The sequence below is a fragment of the Apteryx mantelli genome, unplaced genomic scaffold (genome assembly GCF_036417845.1).
Source record: "Apteryx mantelli isolate bAptMan1 unplaced genomic scaffold, bAptMan1.hap1 HAP1_SCAFFOLD_327, whole genome shotgun sequence".
Classification (NCBI taxonomy): Eukaryota; Metazoa; Chordata; class Aves; order Apterygiformes; family Apterygidae; genus Apteryx; species Apteryx mantelli.
Window position 1 is genome coordinate 28,499 of NW_027118679.1, and position 3,856 is coordinate 32,354.

General features: G+C 37.4%; 1 long non-coding RNA gene across 1 annotated transcript; it reads left to right on the top strand.

The window, feature by feature from the left end:
• Positions 1-258: 258 nt before the first annotated feature.
• On the top strand, positions 259-3,626 carry LOC136996257 (uncharacterized). The gene is made up of 3 exons (XR_010887537.1): positions 259-295; positions 1,497-1,574; positions 3,580-3,626. It is a non-coding gene; the product is annotated as an uncharacterized lncRNA (long non-coding RNA).
• The last annotated feature ends 230 nt before the right edge of the window (positions 3,627-3,856 follow it).

Below are 3,856 nucleotides of genomic sequence, written 5' to 3' on the forward strand. Positions count from 1 at the left end.
TTATTATTTTACTGTTTACCTTATATGATATATATTGACCTGTATTAATATGCAAAAAAAGGCCATGATATAAATAAAGGCATTTTTGAAAGTTATAAGCATAAGCAGTTAGAATTTCCTCCCTCATTTTGCATTTCGTAATCTTTGCATCATTTTCAATTTTAATGATTTTCATAGAATTAAAAAAACGGACAACAAATAAATGGAAAGACAGAGCAGCACACAGATGGATGCATGGACAGATAGTTATCTGGAGCATGTATGTATAACAGAAAATGGGAAGATCGAATTAAATGTAAGTTTCAAATAAACTGTGTTCGGATTTCTCTTTCTTTGGCTCTCAAACTTGAACAGGTTATTTCCTCAGCGTAGTTCTGTTAGGACAGAAATCTCACAAGGACATGTGGCTAGGCTACGAGTTAGTTTGCTTAACTCAGTTCTATCTCTACCTGTATGTTATCTTTCTATCAATCCCAGGTTTTTCTTTTGTAAGAAAGGAACAAGTTTGAGTATAGCATGATCTCCTGATTGAGTTTAAGATCATGCTTGCACACTGTGAAACACTTGAATTTTCTTTGCCACATTTCACCTGTGTGTAAAATGGTATTTCCTTCTCTCATGACTCCATTGTACTGCTTTCTTCATGTTTGAAAAGTGCTTTGAGATAAAATGTGTGTTAAAATAAAAGGAAGCAAGTTGTCCTTTGAGGCTGTGAATTTTTTGTACTACAGTGAAGACTGCATTACAGAAAGGAAAAATTTGCTGAGCTGTCAAGAAAATGAGCAGCAGTGGATAAAATCCTGATTTCTCTCAGTGTCTTAACACAGAGTATTGCTACAGTAGCAAGAACAGTTTAGAGAGATACAGTTTACTAAATATGCCTAATAATAGAAACGCCTGTAGTATTCTTTTGAAACAAAAACAGTGCACTTCTGATTCCAGGAAAATTTTGATAATATTATTATGATGCACTCTAATGCAGTTTCATTCTGCTGAGAATCATTGCCAAGCAGTTCACAACTACATTGGCCATAAACTGGAAAAAATGTTGTTGTTGTTGTTGTAGTAGTTCTTTGTTTCTCTGTTTCACTCCCTTTTTTACAACGATGGAAATGATTTGGGGCATTAGTATTCTGATGAAGAGAGGCTGTGACAAAGACCGTGACTACAGGGCCTCCTGACTCTTCTGTGATGCTGCCAGTGATGTAGAGGGGACTGACTCCAATTGCACCGTTTTCGAAATAGCCCTAACATGGTACAGAGAAAACAGACAGACGGGCAATTCATAGTGCAGGCATAATGTTTTCAGTTTTGGAGTGTTAGCTCTGCACTTTGTATGGAAGAATGATACCAGGTGAGCAAATATTTCTCTCCGTACAGCAGTTACAGATATTTGTGTGCCAATTTGTATGTGCATGTGTGCGTGTTTGTTCAAAAAAAGACTAGCTGTACAGGAGTGTGAGTATATCTTCTTTCTGCATGTGTTCTTCTGGCAGGATTTGGAAACCTCATGCAGGATGTGCTCTGGTGTTTTAGTCAAGTAAAAGGAACTATTGACATTGGGGTGACAGAAGGTAGGTTTATTTTTCCTTTTGTTGCTTTGATCGAAGATAACTTGTTTGTCATGTACTCTTTGCCTAATCAATGTATGGAGGGGGTTGCTTTACATGTTGTTGGGTGAAACTGCTGGCAAAGAGTTGAGTTGTACCTCTTTTCTCTTCTGCTTTTCTCAAGTATTTATGTATTTGAAAAAGATAGGTCACTAAAATTAGCTATTGATCCAAAAGATTCATCTGAAAGCATTATGTCTTAAGCATATCAAGAGTGTTTGAAATACATTTCCTTTGATTTTCAGCTTTTATTTACATAAGCATTTCAGGGAATTATGAGACCACCTCTCCCACCATATCCTCTACTGGAATCAGTTGGATTCTGTTTCTGGGTGCTAGGGGTATTAACATAAGTATTAAAATGCTGCTCATTCTTGTATCTGGAGTTAAAATAATTTACAGTGTATACACTTACATAGATATATATCTGTGTGGAAGGGATTAACACGGACAGTTGGGGGATTTAAGAGCACAAGACACATCCTCTTTCATACCTAGTAGCTTTCAGGGTGATTTTTACTGCTAAATGACTTAGGCACTTCTCTCCCTGCAAGCACACCCGTTCTGTATTTGGCAAACATTTTGACTGCAAAAACATGGACAATCAAAAAGAAATAAATATATTTAATTTTCTTGACCTTGAAGTTAATGTATTCTTTCAGTCCTGTTCTTCCTGTGTTGATTGTTCTATTTTTAACTTTTTAATGGTCATTTTCTTACTCTTATTTCCCACTTACATCTTCCTTTCTCCTATTGCATTGCTCTCGTTAACCCATGAATTTCTTTCCCCCTCCATTTCACACTGTTCCCTATATGATACCTATACTTTATGTACATACATACATATATATGTATATATACACTATATCTATACTTTTTCCCTCATGGATAACAGACATCCTTATCACATCCCTCTTCTCCTAACTCTTCCTTTACAGGCAGCGTTTTTGTGCCGTAGGGAGACCAACTAAACACTGGTGAAATCCTGTCTTCCAATGTGTATAGGGGTTTGGTTTGTGTTACTACACAGACCTTTTACATTTGCGGGCTGTCATGTTTTTTCTGTCATGCTTTGTTTAAAACTCCAGAGAGCATGAGCTGTGTCCTCTGGTATCGCACTGCAGAATGACCACATGATGGACAGAGATCTAGAGTACAGCATATGAGGATGCTGCCCATCAAGTCTTAACTGCACTGGCAGAACTCTGGCAACGTTTTCTGCTCGAAACCAGTGTGTAGACACTACTAGTAGCATTTCATTGCTCCAACTGAATGGCTTTGGATGTGAGAATGATGGCAGGGAAAGACCTTGCTGAAAAATGCAGCAGTGCCTGGTAAAGTGTTGCTAAAAGTGCAACTGCTTGCAGCTCCTTATGTGGATATCAAGATAATAAATGCAGGAACTGAGTTGGCTTACAGGATGTATTTCTTCTATTTTGTTGTATTTCCTGAAGCATGAGGCTTACTTTAAAAGCACAGTAAGACTGAGAAGGGAACAGAGTTAGCCCAAGTCTCTGACATTTGCTCATACAAGAGCTCTAACTTTTCCTGCTCCAAGGAATGTGATTCTATCTGGAGTATTGTCATGTGTTTTGCTTCAGTGGCAGTTATTTGTTATGCTGCCTTTTGCAGAAGAGGGTTGTTGTCTGTAACCTCTAGAGACTACAGTTGTGCACAAAACTCAGAATACTTAACAAGTTGTTAAATCTCTAGGAAAAAATTAATTAACTGCAATAAAAGCCACAGCATTTTTCTATTAAGATGCTTTTCGCAGAAATGATTACAAGTGATTTGAACTTTTACTGTAGAATCTGAAAATCATTTTGAATGGTCAAGGGTACTTGTTTGCCAGTTCAGGATTGATAAAATGGTAGCTTGCCTCTTCTTCCTCACTACCCTTCCTTCATGTAACCTGTTATCAGCTGAATGCTATAAGCTGTTATTTTTCACATTTGAAACTCAATTCCAGAGGAAAACAGAGACACGGTGACAGGAAAGGACCCCTGTAATCTTTGCATGGAGTAACCTGGAGCCACAGAATAGAAAAGCCTCAGAGATGTTACTTTAAAGGCCATATTCAGTGAAATAAATAACAAAAAAGTAATCAAGATGATCTGTAAAATTTTGTCAACAGGAACAGATGGCCTTACCGTGATTGGGCAGAAAGCTCAGCAGAATATTTTAGGTATGGGATTGGGCTCTTGGCTGTTACGCTGTTTTTGTTTGTATTCACATGGAAATATGCA